Below are 17623 nucleotides of genomic sequence, written 5' to 3'. Positions count from 1 at the left end.
AGAGCCTGGAACTACAGATCCAGGGGTTCTGACATCCTCTTTCACTCACTCACAGACACTATCATGGATATACCAGCAGTCCAGTTCAATAGAGTGGGGATAGCAAACATGAATCAGCAACGGAGGCATGACCTAGCAGAAACAACCAGGCCTCAGCCAAATCAGCACAAGTCAGTAGGAGGAACCAGGGGGAACACCAGGAGAAGTTCTTGATTGTGCCTCTCTCAGTGAAGTGAAGATCAGTGAGACTAACAAGTGTTGTACAGCTAGATCTATCAGCAAGCCAAGTTCTGCCCCCATCACTGTCCATTGAGTCCTTATTTATCCTCCCTCCAAACATCATGTGTCCTTCATGGGTGCCTCAGCACATGAGTCTGACTTAGCAAGACTCCATGTGAGTCTGTATCAGCTGACATCACTCTGCCAATCAGCCAGAGTCCACTGAAGCGGCAAGAAGCCACTAGCACATCACCAGAAGTGTTTTGGTACATTTCTTTCGGTGGAGTCTCATCAAATGGACTTCAACTATGCAATGTTAGGCCAACCAATATGAGGAATCCTTCATCATGTGTCCTTTCACATGCTTGTTTTAGCAGAACATCCATTTATCTGTGTCTGCTTCAGCAAAATGGTCCTTCAAGAGTCTGCTTTAGCCTTTCACCTGGGTCTGCATCAGCAGATGTACCTTCACGTGTCTGCTTTAGCAAAACACCATCCAACACAGCTGACTTTCCAAAGAACCCCCAAGTTTCTCCTTCACTACATTGTTAATGTTGGCATGCTATCATTACACATTTAAATAATATTCAGCTAACAGGAACTTGCTTATTACCCAAGTGGGGCATAACTGAACTCTTCTCGGTCAAGAGATTATAGGAAGCTATAGCTTTACTTAGTTCATCACAATAATTACTTAAAATGTGGGATAGGACCCTCACATTATCAAAGTAAAAAAAAAAAAATCAATCATTATGGGAAGCAATGTGGGGTTAAGTTTATGAAGGAGAATTCATTCGTGCCACATCAATTCAACCCATATCCCTGGTTAGTTATGAACAAAGAATTTGGGGTCTTGGGGAAGAAGATGGAAGCTGCCTCAAAATAATCATTGTCACAAAGGGATATTTGATGTGAGATTCTGGCATGAGACAGACCAGCCTCTCTTGAAGAGAAAGTGAACTAGGGATAGAGTGTAGATCAGAGGTATCACACTTGCCTCAACAAATTGTTTTCTCAACAACATTTGAGGGCTTGTGTTCAGTAACCAACACACAAAGGTAAAAATTTGAAGTACTGTTTTATTGGTAGTGGTCATGTTTAGAGAGTTCTCAAGAGTTGTGAAAGTTATCTGTTTCTCCTGGAGGGAATTAAAATTAATGTGTGGTCATATATAAGTCAGTATCCATTCTGAGTTCACTGGATAATGGTGTTAGTGCACAATGTTTTCGGTGGTGCCTCCTCATCCTTCTATGAGTGTGTTGTTTTAACTATCCAGGTTTATTGATTTCCTTTCTGTTGTTCTAATAAAACACCCTGATTAAAAAAAAAACTTAAGGAAGAAAGAGTCTATTGTAGTTTACGCTTCCAGAAAGACAGAGTCCATCCTGACATCCTGATGGGAAAGGCACAGCAGCGGGAACATGAAACTCGTCTGATATTCAGGAAGCAGAAAGATCACAGTTTTGTCCACACATAGAAAACAGAAAGAGTAGGAAGTGGGATGAAGCTATAAACCCTCAAAGCCCACCCCCAATGACATACTAGCTAGACTCCAGCTACTAAAGGTTCCATAATCTTTCAAACAGCACCACCTGTTGGAAATCAAGTGTTCAAACACCTTAGTCTATGGGGGACATTCTCCTTTAAACCATCATGCTAGGGAAATTGTAGATAGGTCTACAATATTGTTATATCTACAATATAACAACATAATACAAAGACTTCTCTGTTAATCTCTAGAGTGACCTTTGTTACATGTCACACCTGTTTCATCCTCTATTGCTTTATAGTGAGGTGATTTCACATTCAGCCTCAAAATGCAACACAGTCCTATCCGTATCTCATGTAGTTCTTTACAGATGTTGGCCTAATGTAACCAAGACACAATGACCAACAACACCAAGAAGTAACATTTGTATATTATTGAAGATTAAAGGTGTTATAGAACTTTGCCAGTTTATTTTTATTTTAAAAGTTTATTTCTAATTATGTGGGGAGGGAGTGCTTAAAGACATAGGAAGAGGAACACAGATTCAGATACCCTTGAGAGGGAGTTGTGGGCCACCTCATGTGGATACTAGGAACTAAACTTGGGTCCTTTGGACAGAGTTCTTCATGGTTGAGCCCACTCTCCATCCACCACCAACACTTCTGGATATGACATCAAGCACTTGTTTATCTATCTGATTTAATTATTTTGCATGGTAAATGTGGATAAAAGTGTAACATGATATCCTGTAAATATATTCATTTTTAATTAACATAAAATTCAGAAAAATAAGTCTTGTAGTGATGCCCTTTTTTTATAAAGTAGTTTTGTATGCCTGGAATATACTTTATATTGTTTTAGTTCCTGGAAGACATTGAATGGGAAGAATTCTGTGTGACAAGTTTGTTTAGTATTCTTTTTAGCTCTCAGTACTGGTGGGTTTTTTTGTTGTAGTGCCTTTTTGTTTATAACATTTCAGTGATAAATCTGCTGTCATTGTCCCAGGGAAACAAAGCCAGTTGCTTCCATGTTTCTTTCTTATCACTAGCTCATACTCTATCATGAATAGTCTTATAAAATTTTCATGGTTTTTGGACTTCAGTACATTAGTAATTTTTAGATTTGGAGTTTCTATTTTCATCCAATTTGAACATTTTCTGTGTATTGTTCTTTNAAATATCCTGCTTTCCCTTTTTTTCCAAGTCTTTCTCTGGAAATGCTGCAGTATTCACTTCTGTGTGTCTGTCCATTCTTGTACTTCATCCTTGTGTTGGATGATATATTTTGTTAGGTGTTCAAGTTTACTCTCTTCAATCCTGCCGTGTGTGTGTGTGTGTGTGTGCCCATTAATTGCATGTGTGGTAGTTTGAATATGCTTGGTCCATGGAAAGTGCCACCATTGGAATGTGTGGCCTTGTTGGAGAAAGTGTGTTACTGTGGGGGTAGGCTTTGAGGTCCTATGCTCAAGCTCTGCCCATTGCAGGAGAGACCCTCCTTCTGGCTGCTTTTGGATCAAGATACAGAACTCTCAGCTCCTCCAGCACCGTGTCTGCCTGCAAGCTGCCACACTTCCCACCATGATGATAATGGACTGAACCTCTGAACCTGTAATCCACCCCCAATTAAATGTTGTCCTTGTAAGAGTTGCCTTGGTCATGGTGTCTCTTCCCAGCAATGGAAACCCAAACTAAGACAGTATATTTCACCTCACCCATCAGTTATTTCCTGCCTGTTTCCCCACCAGGTTTACATGGGGTAAAAAGATATTGGAGAAAGAAGAGGTCAAGGCTTGTTCATGAGTAAGCTACTGCTGGATAACCAGTCACTCCGAGCAGATTTGCACAAGTCATGAGCTTGTATTTCCAGGCTCATGGGTCTTGGAAAGCTAGAGTCGCCTTTCTGACTTAGACACCTGAGGGTCAGCTCTATTCAACCCCACACAATGTTCTAACGAGCAACCCAAACTAGCACATGGAAAAGTCAATTACACGGATCACATATGTACTAGTCATATTTTTCAAAATCCAAATAGCCAATGTGAATGATGAAGTGAAACCCAAATTAAAATCACACCACCCATAAGTCGGTCCAGTAGAGATGCTTGAATAAATCCAACATCAATTCAGTGAGTGACTTCTTACTCCACCTAGAAACGGGAAAATATGGAAGGACTTGATGTTCAAAAAATAACCCTAAATCCATGGAAAAGTTTCATGAAGGATGTTGAAATTGGCCTGATATTTATGAATAGGTGAGGTATCAAGATAGGCGGAAAGAAAGCGTGAACGTGTGTTATGGAGAAGTGCTATAAAAACTGTCAAAATGCGCAAAGAGAAGTTTCGCCAGATCACAACAGACTGGAGTGATTCCTGGCTCCTTTGCACATCTCTTCCTACAGCGTAAATAAGCAGATTTCTCTGTGACTAAAATACTGGAGTTCCTGAGCTGTGAATGAGATGTTTTCATTTCAAACTCCTTTATTGGAAATGGCGGTATGAGGAAAAACTTAATTAATCGACACACAGCATTTAGGGCTGGCACATGGCCATTCACTGTGCTCCCAATCCCAGGACCTCCCCCTGAGGGGAAGGAGTCGGGAGACCAAACACACAGATTTTCCTGCCCTCCTTTGTTGCATGTTTGCTTAAGTTGCTGCCACCTGTGGGAGTAAACAAAGGAGCTCACTTAGAATCTTTTGTGATTTTTGTCTTACATACTCAGCCAAAATGGATTTTGTTGTTGTTGGTGGTGGTTTCTTTTTGCATTTTTGTATATATGTATGCATGTATGTATTTGCTGTGTATGATTTTGTGTGTTGTATGTATGCACGCATGTGTGTGGCATTCAGAGGTGGATGTATTCATTAGAATACACTATCCTACTGTATTCATTGAGGCAAGGTCTCTTACAACTCAGATATCTTTGAAATGTCTACTCTTCTAGCCAGCTTGGTCTAGGGATCTTCTGGTTCTGCCTTCTGAAGTTGGAGTTTCAAGCTGGCATTTATGTGGGATCTGGAGATTTAAATGTGAGTCCTTATGTGTTCAGCAAGTATTTTTACCTCTGAGATTACATAGATCAGAGAGAAGGGTCCTGTCTTCTTCTCCCAAGCCAAATGTGATAGCTTGGACTGTGCCCACTGGACTCAAAGATCCCGGGGACTGGCATTTGACTCAAGTTTGACAACTCCTATAGGCAGTTGGCCTGTGAAGTAGCCACAAGTGGTCAGGTAGAAAGGCCCTAGATACTCTACCATCTAGTAACAATGGCTTCACTGTTCTTTACTTTCAACCTTCTTTGTGTAGGTTTGGACTGAACTGGAATTGTAAGAGTGGACTCTGAGTGAAAGATTCAGTCATCTTTCTAGAGCAGTGGTTCTCAACCTTCCTAATGCAGTGACCCTTTAATACAGTTCCTCATATTGTGGTGACCTTCAACCTTAAAATTATTTTTATTGTTTCTTCATAACTGTGATTTTGCTGCTGTTATGAATTATGATGTAAATATCTGTGTTTTCCAATGTTCTTAGGTGACCTTGTGAATGGGCCATTTGACCCCTCATGGATCATGATCCACAGGTTGAGTACCAGTACTCTAGAGCCAATTGCAGATCACTCAGTGTCCCCTACCTGCTTGGTTGTTTTCACAAGGTACAAGAACATGGCTGGGCACAGGACACATGGTCATAGGAACTGACAGGGCAAGGTGATTGTCAGGAATAGTACAACTATGAGAATTCATGCTTTTGCTAAAGTTGATGGCAACCACCTACAAAATAGGATTATGTTCCCCTCCAGTCCTTACCAGTGCCTTTATTACCCCCAAACACCAGACTCTGCCTCAGTATACCCAGAGGGCTTTCCACATCAGCACACTGAAGAATTGCGGTGATCTTTGTGTTCATGGCCAGAATTGCTATTCAAGTACAAAATAGTTCACATGGACACTAGTTATAATTAACACTGGCCAAGAGCCTATTATGTGGCAGCTGGAGAGGCAGGGAGATGATTTAGAGATTAAATTCTTTGCTCCACAGGGGAGGGTTAAAGTTCAAATCTGCAGACACCTAGCTAAATGCCAAAGGGAGTAGTGGCCCATGTGTAATTCCAGCCCCAGAAGGTGGAGAAGGATCCCTAGAACTAGCTGGCAAGTGAGACTGACCATATCTTGGAGTTGTGGGTTTGATTAAGAGACCCTGACTGGAAGAATGAAAAGATAGAGTGATTGAAAAGGATTCCTGACAGTACCCTCAGGCCTTGGTAGACGTACACACACACTCACACATGCATGCATGCCCACACACCTGCTAAGATTCATACAACACACAAATATGCTACATACACCCATGAAAAGAGTTGAAGGTGTCTCTATGTGCTCACCTCAAGGACCCTTGGAGGTACGTCCTGCTTTCATCCCAGACACTTTACAAATATAGGAACAAAGTGGAGAGATACATGGTTCCCACAAGGAAGCTGCTCACTGGTCAATGAATACCCAGGCCATAGTTCAGGGATCCCATAGTTCTGTTTGCTGGAATATCCCAGCACACCACCAGCAAAGTGCCTTATGGGAAAGGCAAAGGCCAATAAGGAGCTGAAATGAAAATCACATGTTGTGTTAACTTATGAAATTAGATAGATAGATAGATAGATAGATAGATAGATAGATAGAGATAGAGAGCAAAAGAGCAAGAGAGAGAGAGAGAGAGAGAACAAGCTGGTAAAGCCACCCTGTTATAGGGCAAAAACAACAGTAGCATAATCTCATGCTTCAAAAAAGTGAGATGCATGCAGCAGGGAGCCATAGACATGCCTTCACTGCTCGTCACGGGCAAGGAGCTACAGTCCAACAATGATGAAGCTCACCTGAGCCATATCCCTCCCCCATGGCTCTCTTTTGAGAGGGGAAAAGAAAGAATTCCCCTTTCCAATCCTTTGACTTACTATAAAAATAGAAATAAAGATGCCTGAGGTGTGCATATGTTGCATATATGTAGCATATTTATGTGCCATATGAATGTTCGTGTGTGTGTGTGTGTGTGTGTGTGTATTTGTACATGTACTGAGACCGGAAGGTGATGTCAGGGATCAATATCCACATGCCCTGTATGACTACTTCATTGACTTGTTACATGGAGAAATACAGTTCTCCGGTCTTTGCTTCTCAGTCTCTCCAGTGAATAATGAGACCAGAATCCATTACCCATTGCCCTGAGACCTCAAATCTAGACAGACACAATGATGAGCGTTCCCTTTCCAACTGAGTGGCAGAGAGGTGGCAGGAGCTATGTGTTTGTTCTCTGTAATTGTCTCCTCTTCCCTCTCAAGGTCCAACCATAGACACTTGCAGAAGCCTCTGACCCCCCTCCCCCAGCCTTGTCTCTGATACAATCAACTTAGTAAAACCAGTTTTTTTGTGAGATATGCATGTGTGTGTGTGTGTGTGTGTGTGTGTGTGCATATTGTCTTCAGTAAGTGTTAAGTGTTTAATCATAAAAACCCATCACCCTATTGTGACTTCACTGTGACTTACAATTTAAAAAATTAAAGACGGAGATGGAGGGGAGGGGAACTGGGAGAGAGAAAACAAAGAGTCCATCCATGACTGTTTTAATCGAAAAGCAGAAAATGAATAGAACTGTCTCTGGCTGTGTTGCTTACATCAGACAGGACACACTGAATGTTATCAGGCTCTCTCTCTCTCTCTCTCTCTCTCTCTCTCTCTCTCTCTCTCTCTCTCTCTCTCTCTTTATTAGACATTTTCTTTATTGACAAATCAAATGTTATCCCCCTTTCTAGTTTCCCCTCTGGAAAACCCCTACACCCTCCCTCTCCCCCTGCTCACCAACCCACTCACTCCCACTTCCTGACCCTGACATTCCCCTATACTGGGGCATATAAGCTACACAGGACCAAGGGCCTCTCCTCCCAGTGATGACCAACTAGGCCATCCTCTGCTACATATGCAGCTGGAGCCATGAGTCCCATCATGTGTTTTCTTTGGTTGGTGATTTAGTCCCAGAGATCTCTGGGGGTACTGGTTAGTTCATATTGTTGTTCCTCCTATGGGGCTACAAACCCTTTCAGCTCCTTGGGTACTTTCTCTAGCTCCTTCATTGGGGACCCTGTGCTCTGTCCAATGGCTGTGAGCACCCACTTCTGTATTTGTCAGGTACTGGCAGAGCCTGTAAGGAGACAGCTATATCAGACTTATATCAGGGACTCTCTTAAGGACCGGCCTGAATGTCCTCTCAATATATAATATGCCTTCTTTCCAATTGAGAAGCATTATTGCACATTAATTTCGGAGTCTGTGTTTGACAAAATAACTTGTGTAGAAGCAATCTGTCTGTTGCCCATCCACTGTTTTTTTGTGGTTTTGTTTGTTTGTTGTTAGGACATGGTCTCTCACTGGGCTGGAACTTGCCAGTTTCCAGAGTCTGGCTAAAAAGTAAGCCCTAGTGATCCATCTGTCCCCACTTCCCAGCACTGAAGTTACAACCACACACCACTCTACCTGGCTTTTTCACATGAGTTCTGGGGATGAGGCATAAGTCCTCAGTTTGTAAGGCAAGCATTTCACCTTCGATGGCTCCTGATTCTGTAGCCCCAAAGCACATCTCTTATCTCTTCAAGATCCCCAAAGACTGGCCAATGTGTCAGTGAGACAGACAAAAAAGGGTCAGAAAAGATCCAAGCACTTCCTTGATTCACAGATTGTGTTTCCCCCGCTAAAACATCTCCAGCCTTTAAAGACATGGAGAGTTTATACAAAATACTCATTATCATTTGTTAGAAATTCTGCCCATGTCTCCCAACTTGAAAGAGTCAATAAAAATGCTTCTACACTTGTGGATCAAAGTCAACCATAAAGAGAAGCTTGTGTTTTTATCCAGCTTGAGTGGGGTGGGGGTCCCTTAGGACCTGCACTTAGATTAGTGGGATATTAGTAACTTCTGCACTGAAACTAGCCTTTAATGTTTCATTTCCTCTGTTTAAAAGCCATTCATTAGGTATCATTTCTCTCTCTACACTCCACGCTAAACCCTCAAACTACAAGATCATAATCTAAAATCTGTGTGCTTGAGTGCATGGACATCCTTCTACGTGCCGTGATCTGCAAAGACATGGGAGCATCTCTCATTGTTGCTTCTCACTGTACACTTTGTTTAAGACAGTTTCCTGTTTGCTAGTCCCAGGAATGTGAGGAGGTATTCTCCTGTCTCCATCTCCCATCTCACCATAGGAGCCCTGTGATTACGGAGGCTCAGTTCCCTGTCTGGGTACTAAGGGATCTGAACTCAGGTCTTCATGATTGTGTGGTAAGTGCTTTACCCAGTGAGCCATCCTCCCAGCCCTGCAGATTATATAGACTCATAAACCTTGTCACCCAGTGTCACCTTGGCAAGATTTGAACCAGCTTGCTGCCTGTGCCCTGGAATACTTGCCACCTGACCCTACCTGCCCTTGGAGGTTGGAGATGAGGTGGCCTGGCATCAACGACACAGACTCGGGAGCAGGTGAAAAAAGATGCAGCAAGATCATCTAACACTGCTGTGAGCTCCTTTAATACCCTCCACCCTTGCTCCATTGGTCCCCAAAAGGTGCCTCTTTTAAATAGCAGTTCCTGATTGGATGGCACTGTCTGCATCAGCAATCCTTGGTCTCAATTAGGTCCTCCTGCAGGAGATGCCTTTGGCATTTAGGTAGAGGTGGCTGCCGCAGCAGCTGTTTCTCCTACATATCCACCCTTTTGTTTTTAAATTTTGACAGCTCAGTGGGAACTGGGGTACTATTGCCTCAACATTGCTGACCCCACCTGAGAGCACTCCAGTATACTGGACTGTGCCTTCCTCCTACACCAGCTAAGTCTGAATGCAGAAATAACTATGTGACCCCCTCCAGGAACTCAGGTCTGTATCATCTTCCAGGCTTGCAGGTAAGCATCCTACAAATTTGAACTTTGTACAACTGGAGTTTCTCCTTTAGGCTTAGATTGGAGTTATGTATAGCCTTTATTTTGAATGATTCATGTACACACACACACACACACACACACACACACACACACACACACATACACACACACCACAGGTTTTTCCCCCTAAATAATTAGTTTGCAAATCAATGTGAATGGGGACAATGTTGACAATGTTTTTAATCCCATTCCAAATATGTATTTCTCTTTCCCATTTTATTCACTAGACAAGGGAAAGATCACAGTTCACAGCCAGGATCCCCAGTTCTAGAAGAATCAGGACAAAGAAAGAAGTTGAACAGAGCAGCCAGCCTTCCCAGCCTTCCCTGTGGGAATACAATGAGACCTTGCCAAAGTTATGACCATTTTTGGTGTCAACAGCCAGTGCAGGCAGCAGGTGCTCATTCCCTTTCCTGGGAATCCAGCCTTCCCCTTCTCCCAACTCTCTGAAAGGTGACTGATACATCTTCATTTTTCTCTTAAAATAGTACCTTGAAGCCAGGTGTGCTTTAATCCCAGCACACCAGTAGCAGAGGTAGAGGCAGTCTCCAATCTCTGAGTTTGAGGCCAGCCTAGACTGCAAAGCAAGTTCCAGGATAGCCAGGGTTATGCAGAGAAATTATATCTGGAAAAACAAACACACCAACAAAAAAGAATAGCACCTTGAAACTTATGTATTCAGAGTTTAAAATGAGTCTAATGAACAAAGGTAAACTTTTTTGAGGTTATCCTTGACCTCAGAGTTCAGAAAATTATGTGGGGCTACATGGCCTTGTGCCTACACAAAGTTTCTTTTTAAAAAAAATGGGGGGGGGGGAGTTTTGACTCCTTTTTCAATGACTTCTGTGCCTTTACTTGGGAAGTGGTGAAATAGTCACGAGCACTTCATTTGATCAGCAGTCTCTGGGGCTGGAGTCTAACAGCTCACCTTAAAGAATTTACTTTTGCTTCTCTGGGATTCTTTGCTGGTCTCATTTATTTAGAGGACACCAGAGGCCTAGAGTCTCCAGCATTTGAATGAGTCATGGTCCAGGTGTAGAACAGGAACAGGCTGGCTTTTTGATGTGTTATTCACAAAGGGATCTGTAAATATATAAAGCCAGGCTCAGCTTCACTGGGAGTCGGACTAATGTCACTTTGCCTATGAGAGCATCCCACAGCCAGTAGGAAATAGCCAGGTCTGAAAATGTGGCTGTGAATGAGGTTGTAAGAAAAGTGAGTGAAGACTTCTAAAAAGATCTACTCCCTACACGGAGTCATCTACAAGGCTCGTAAGAAGACAAAATGCCTTGGTGGGGAAAGGAGCTTTCTGCACAATCCTGACAATCTGAGTTCAATCCCCAAACCCCAGTTAAAAGTGACAGGAGGGAACCAAGTCTATAGCATTGATCTTTGACCTCCGTATACATGCTATAGCATGTCCACATGCACACAGGCATGTGAATGCACATACACGTGCACACACAACGATGAAGATTAACAGCAATAACAAACTTAGGAATAAATTTTAAAAACTAAAGAAAAATAACTTCTGTGATGGAGAATAGAGCATTTCAAGTTTGCTGCTTAATTAGAGTCCATCTTGGTCTTGTTTTGACAACCCCCACCCCCACCCTGAAGAGTCATTCTTTGCTTACCTCTGGGTTATCTTGTAATGAAGAGGAAAAACCTTTGGACTGTGTTAACTAAGCAGACCACTACCGACAGCTAAAAGTCCGAGTCTCTTCAGACAGTGTCTGAGGCCTAGGGCAGAGATTGCTTCTTATAGCTGGAACTTACCTTTGTAATCACCATCAAAGTGTTTATCTTGATTTCATTTTTATTTTCTTTTTTCTTCTGCTATAAAAATCTTCCTGAAATTGGAAAGTGCTCATATATTGGAACGTGAAATTTGGAATAACCCAAATGTGCATTCCCCAGTCCTGGTCACTAATATTTCAATCCAGAATAAACTATATTTTCTTTCATTTGAGGTGAGAACTGTTCTGTGCATGGATAAAAATGGAAAGTTTTTACTTTTTAAGCCACTTTAAAGAAATGTCTGGCAACGTCTACACTTGATCTTAGCCAAAAGGCCGAGAAGCCATGTCTGGCAACGTCTGATCATCCTGGAGGTGCATACATGCTTGGACACAGAAACCCACTTGTAGATATTTAACTACACACAAGGAGACATGTGAACCATGAGTGCTTAAGAAATCACCCACATCACCTGCCTGGCCATAACAATGTCCCTGCAAGGATCCCAACAGCTAACGGATGCTGCCCTGGCTTTGAGCTCGCTCGCTTCCCTCCTCCTTGATAACTACATGGCTCTCATCTTCGTTTTACACATTTCCTACTAATGAGGGTTTAAAATGTTTTAAATTAAGTCCCTCTCTGTCCTTCTGACCCAGTGCACTGGGTAGTTACATTCAACAGCCATCAGAATTCTTATCAAAGTGTTCCAGGCAGCTTGTCCATTATATTCTATTAAAACGATCCCGCCCAAAGTTGTCAGAATTCAAAGACTGCAGTATCTGTGGGACATTTTGTCAGGAATATATTCATAGATTCACTTTACTAGTTATCAAACATGTCCCATGAGTCTGTGTTTAACATCTCATTTGGTAACATAATTCAAAGAAAATGGAAAAAAATGGGCAATATTTATTCATACGGCTGGATGGATTTTGCTGCGATGTTAGATAGACACATGCTGGCTTCTCTACATTTGAACAACACACACAAGGTCAAACAGAGAAATGGAAATAAGAGAGGAAGGGTGAGACAGAAATGTGAGAAATCCTAATTATGTAAGTTTCTTACATAAAAGAGTACTTTTTCTCCTTATGCAATCATTCTTATCCCTTCTAAAAATAATGAGAATGTTATTCTCATAAAAAAAAAAGCAGCCATCTGTGCTGTTCGTACAAATTTAAAGTCTCATCTCTTAATCCAAAAGTTTGAAAAAAATGTGCATCCCACTGGATCCCCAGACGCTGCTGTGAGAGACCCAGAACTGTGATGTCTGCAGAGGTAGAGAGTCTCAGTGGGCTCGTCTATGATACTAGGGCCAGGAGGACACTGATGTCCACCTTTACCGTGGCCCATCAGCATGCACTGTGTATCTTGACCTTCTTGCCACACCTCACCCTCTGCCCATTTAAGAGTACCTGGAATCCTGCAAGCTAATGGGTGCTTGACAAAGAATATAAGAAACTGCACCAGAAGGTCCTGCTCCTAGCTAAAGGGACATTGGTAGTTGATGGCTGTTCATGAAAGGAGAGGGACTTTTCTTTGGCTGTGACCATTCCCTGGAAGATAACCCCACAGTCATATACCACATATAGGCAAAATTAACTGGACTCAGTGGGTAGGTTGTTGTTTTGTTTTGTTTTGTTTTGTTTTGTTTTGTTTTTGGTTTTTTGGTTTTTTGTTTTTGTTTTTCTTTTTGTTTTTGTTTTTTTTTAAGGAAGAGATGAAATGGGAAAAGGAGGTATTAGGAGAGTTTCAGGAGGTCCTTGGGAGGTTCCAGGAAGGTGCAAATAGGAACAGGATGCACTGGGTTTGAGAGATGGTGAGGAGGTTAAATGTTCATACTCCTCTTGAGGAGGATCCATGTTCTGCACCCAGCACATACCCCAGTTGCTCACACCGTTCTATAACTCAAATGGCAGGGGATCTCTTGCTCTCTCTGGTCTCTACAAAAAACCTGCATCCACATGGCATAAACACACACACACACACACTTTTAAAAGTGAAACAAGTCTTTATAAAAGATACATTTTACTTGAGTTACTTTTCAATTGTCAAGATAGGATACCATGGCCAACCAAGATAACTTATAAAAGAAATAATTGAAGTTAGAGTCTCCCAGTGCCAAAGGGTTGGTCTATAACCATCAAAGGTCACCATCACAGTACATAACATGACAGTAAGTAGACAGGCATGGCCCTGCAGCACTAACTGAGAACTCACATCTGATCCACAAGTACAAGGTACTTTTTTCTACAAAGTCACATCTCCTAGACCTTCCAAAACAGTCCAACCAAGTAGGGACTCAGTATCCAAATATATGAGCCTATGGGCACCATTCTCATTCAAACCATCATATATGACTAACCAAGACATGCACAATGACAGCACCTATTGGCATAGCAACATACATGGGGAACCTCACAAGGTTTCACTCCTATGTGTGGGCACTCAATGGCTGCTAAGAGAGCGATGACCAGTCTTCTCCAGGGATGAGACCCCTGATAGGTCCTCCCGTCCTAAGTGATCAACCCTAAACACATGTACATGCAAGAAACACTAAATGAACTCAGCAGGCTGTATTTACATGTAAAAACATATTTATAAGTATTTGTGTATGTACATATGTATACATGTAAGTATATGTGTAAAAATAATTAAATGCCAATGATTTGAGAGGGTGAATGTGAAGAGTGGACGAAGGGAGGGGTGAGAATTATTTGAATCAGCACTCATGCATGAAAGCCTCAAATTTTTTTAATTAAGAAGTTCATGGGGTCAGTGACTAAGGAAAAAGTGTGTGAAAATGTGATAAATAGCTCCTTGGGGGTGGGAATTGACTGATAATAAAAAAATAAAAAATCACTGCTTAATGTGTGCACACATACACATATAGCATGTACACAAACATATATGCACATACACACACTCACAAACATGCACATACATACACACATGATCACACACATACACACCCACATATATACACAAATATACACACATACATATACACACATACACACACATATATACACACATACACATACATATACCTACATACCCACATATACACACGTATATGTACACATAAACACACACATATACACATGCATACATGCACATATATACAAACATACACAGGAATACACACACATATACATACACATATACATACACATACACCCACAACCCATATATACACACACACATACATACACACATACACACACATACAGGCATGCACACACACATATTTCAAAGAAAGAAAATTCTCATATTCATAAGGCAAGTTCACAGCTGAACTGCAGTCTAGAGAGTCTGGCCCCTGGGCTCACATTGTAAACATTATAAACAAAAGATTATGGCCCTGAGGACACGGACAGGTGTTAAGCCAGACATGTCACTGGCCTCGGGGTGCCATGGTTGTACTTTTTATTCCTGTTGCTGTTGTTAGTGATAATCCAACTCACTGTGTTATTGAAAAGTGTCAACAATACAAAGTGATGAACCCATATGCATTGTGACTATTATGCTACATTTTCACCTCCGTGAAAGTGGAAAACACGAGAACAAAAGCAGAAAAGCAGCTCAAACTAGTGTGCTGTGAAAGATGAAACATACAAACACAACTGTTTACAAAGTCTGGTCGAGAGAAATGCAAATGCATTCACATTGTCTTTGTTTTCATAGTGATAGGAGACACAGTCATTGCCACCTTCCTGAGAGAGCTGCATTCACCATGGTGCCAGAGAGGTGGGGAGAGTAACTGCCAAACAGACACTCCTGTGTTTCAATCCCAGAAGTGTGGCTGGGAATCTGAAGATCTTCAAGAAGTTATTTAAATTTTTTAAACCTTAAATTGTATATGTGCATGACAGTGCAGTGTCCACAGGGGCCAGAAGAGGGCGTCAGATGCCCTAGAACTGGAATCACAGATGTTTGTTAGCTGCTCAACATGAGTGCTAGAAACCAAACTCTGGTCCCGTGAAAGAGTAGTAAACGCTCTTCACCAATGAGCCTTGACGTTTTTATTTCAGAAAATACGAATGACAATGACATTGAATTTCAGAGGATGCTATGAGCTTTGTACACACAATACACGCTCCTGCATTGATGATAATAGACTGAACCTCTGAACTTCTAAGCCAGTCCCAATTAAATGGTGTCCTTATAAGAGTTGCCTTGGTCACGGTGTCTGTTCAGAGCAGTAAAACCCTAAGACAACTTCTCAAGGGGTACCTTAGACTTTCCAGTCTTCTACTATTCATGAAGTGTGTGTGTGTCTTGATGTAACTGGAATTTTCTTCCTTGAACTTTTCCTTGGCATATATCCTGCAAGGTTGGAGGAGTCAAATGATAGTCTCTAGTGGGGCTGTGGACAGGGAATGTGCCCTCTGCTTCCCAGTCCTTCAAAGTAAGATGAGGTATGTCCCTGCTGGTCTTACAGTGTGCCTGGCTTATAGGAAACGTGCAAACCATTGCCTGATGTGCAAGGTGCTCTCAGGGCTGGAGAGACAGTTTAGCAGTTAAGGGCACTTTCTGTTCTCCCATTTCCCAGTAACTATGTCAGGTGACTCATAATTATTTATAACTCCAGCTCTAGGGGATCTGATATGTCTGGCCTCATGTACACATATCCACATGAACACAAATATACACATAATTTAAAATTTAAACTATAATTAATTATAATAATTAAAATAATAATTATCTTATAAAATTTCAAATTAAATTCTAATTAAATAATCATATGTAAATATTAAATGAGTGAAATTTAATAACAAAATATAAAATGCTGGTATAAAATTAAATAACAGTTAATACTATATTAATTGCAATTACAATATTTTTTCAAGATAACAACTCTCTCTGGATAAGATGAATCTGTGGCTAGAGTCATCAGCCATGTAGATATCATGGGTACTTAAGGAGTTCTTAAAATGCAGGTCATGTGCTCAACAGGGGAAATGCCAAGACTCTAGAGGACTCCAGTGGGCTCAATAGCCATTGAAAGGCCCATGTCTGGAATGGGGGACATTGAAATGCATTGTACCAGGTTTATCAAACTTCATGATTGTCAAGCAGGTGAATTACACAGACTTCTATCCTTAATACCTAGAGGTCCTTATTCAGGTTCTCTGGGGCAGACAATTCAAACCTCTATATCTCCTCAGGCCTTCAGTATCTTTAAGCTATTTACTTGGGCTGGAATCCCACAGGGGACAGAATCTCTGTCACCGTATTTTTTTTTCTCCCAAGAAGAGTGACACACAGTCACATCTGGACTTTGTCAGACATTCTGAGATACCCCAGTCCTGGGAAACAGAAGCACTTTTAAAGGGTGTGATTAATGACAACTGTGAAGATATGTCTAATTTGAATTCCCAACCAAATTAGTCTCTGTGATAAATTAACCACAAGGAGAACGAGAAGGGTATGATCCCTGCAATTCCTCTGAGCATCCCAGGGCTGGTATATGGTACACTATCCCAAAACAAGATGCACAGGCCTAGGGAGACTCCAGAAATGGGCTTTGAGGGAGTCCATGATATTGGACCTACCTACATAACAGAGACGGGGTCCCATTTCTGTCTCATTAGTGCAGGATGTGGCAACCTGGCCATTAGAGATTTCTGGTTCTGGTTTACAAAACATGAAGGAAAATCTAACCATCTGCAAAGAAAATCTGTAAATGATTAACATGTAAACTTGTAAAGAATAAAAAAGTGAGATAGAGCAGTGTGACTCCAGGTCTGAGCATTCATAAGGAGACAGAACCCAGAGCAGATGGGGACTTTCTCAAACACAAACCTTGGCTTAGCAGAGATGTCCTCTTAGTGTGCTTTCTGCTACTGTGACAATAGCCATGATGAAAACCAACTTGGCGAACAAAAGGTTTATTGGCTTACACATCCCCATCACAGTCCATCATAAACGGAAGTCTAGGTAGGAGCCTGGAGGAAGGAAATGAAGCAAAGACCGTGGAGGGATGCTGCTTAAAGTTAACTTGCTCCCACAGCTTACTCAGCCTGCTTTTTTATAGCACCCAGGACCACCAGCCTAGGAATGGCACGGCCCACAGTGACCTGGATCTCCCCTCCCCCATACCACCCATTAATCAAGAAAATGTCCCATCCACATTGTCAACAGGCCAATCTGATAAAGGAAGTTGTTTGTTTGAGGCAGAGTTTTTCTGTGTAA

At 41.7% G+C, this 17623-nt stretch overlaps 2 long non-coding RNA genes across 3 annotated transcripts in view; both read right to left on the bottom strand.

Moving 5' to 3' along the window:
* Nucleotides 1-10215, bottom strand: part of LOC115031126 — a 42157-nt gene extending 31942 nt beyond the window's left edge. Inside the window, exons 1-2 of the long non-coding RNA XR_003836739.1 lie at nucleotides 10177-10215; nucleotides 6088-6301 (exon numbers count right to left, since the gene is read on the bottom strand). This is a non-coding gene — a long non-coding RNA (uncharacterized LOC115031126). The remainder of the gene's footprint in view (nucleotides 1-6087; nucleotides 6302-10176) is intronic.
* Nucleotides 10216-10283: 68 nt separating this feature from the next.
* LOC115031127 lies at nucleotides 10284-17356 on the bottom strand. Of its 2 annotated transcripts, none has more exons than XR_003836741.1 (4): nucleotides 17234-17356; nucleotides 11465-11538; nucleotides 10614-10768; nucleotides 10284-10310 (listed from the first exon to the last, which is right to left on the bottom strand). It is a non-coding gene; the product is annotated as an uncharacterized LOC115031127 (long non-coding RNA). The 2 variants fall into 2 exon arrangements; XR_003836740.1 differs by lacking the exon at nucleotides 11465-11538 and adding an exon at nucleotides 11323-11428.
* Nucleotides 17357-17623: the final 267 nt, after the last annotated feature.

Source organism: Mus caroli, chromosome 5, assembly GCF_900094665.2.
Source record: "Mus caroli chromosome 5, CAROLI_EIJ_v1.1, whole genome shotgun sequence".
Lineage (NCBI taxonomy): Eukaryota > Metazoa > Chordata > Mammalia > Rodentia > Muridae > Mus > Mus caroli.
The sequence above is the reverse complement of the archived record's forward strand: the minus strand, read 5'-3'. Positions and strand labels throughout refer to the sequence as shown.